Genomic DNA, 705 nt, shown 5'->3' with positions numbered 1-705 from the left:
GCTACTATAAAAAGAGCAGCAACAAACATGGATGTACAAGTGTCTCTGCAATAGGATGAGTCCTTTGGGTATATGCTAAGGAGTAGTACAACTGGTTCAAATGGTAGGTTCATTTATAGTTTTTTAAGAGTTCTCCACACTGCTTTTCATGGGGGTTGAACAAATTTTCAGCCCCACCAGCAGTGGATGAGTGATCCCCTTTCCCCACATCCTCTCCAACATTTGGTATCATTTGTTCTCTTGATCTTAGTCAGTCTGACTGGGGTAAAATTAAATCTTAAAGTGGTTTTCATTTGCATTTCCCTGATTATTAGTAATGTTGAACATCTTTTAAGATGTTTCATAGCCATCTTTACTTCTTCTTTTGAGGATTCTCTGTTCAGCTCCTTAGCCCGTCTTTTAATTGGGTTGCTTCTTGTCTTGATTCTCTGTTTTTTGAGCTCATTATATATTCTGGATGTTAAATCTCTATCGGATATGTCGCTGGTGAAGATTTTCTCCCATTCTTTGGGTTTTCTGTTTGCTTCCTTGGTTGCCTCCTTTGATGTACAGAAACTTTTTAGTTTAATGAGGTCCCATTTGTTAATTCTTGCCCTTGTTTCCTGAGCAATTGATGTCTGGTTTAGAAAATCCTTTCCTACACCTATATCTTGTAGGTTGTTTTGCCAATGTTTTCTTCTAACAGTTTCAGAGTTTCAGGTTTTT

This window comes from Nannospalax galili, unplaced genomic scaffold, assembly GCF_000622305.1.
Source record: "Nannospalax galili isolate Female #2095 unplaced genomic scaffold, S.galili_v1.0 scaffold213, whole genome shotgun sequence".
NCBI lineage: Eukaryota > Metazoa > Chordata > Mammalia > Rodentia > Spalacidae > Nannospalax > Nannospalax galili.
Note: the sequence above shows the minus strand (reverse complement) of the source record.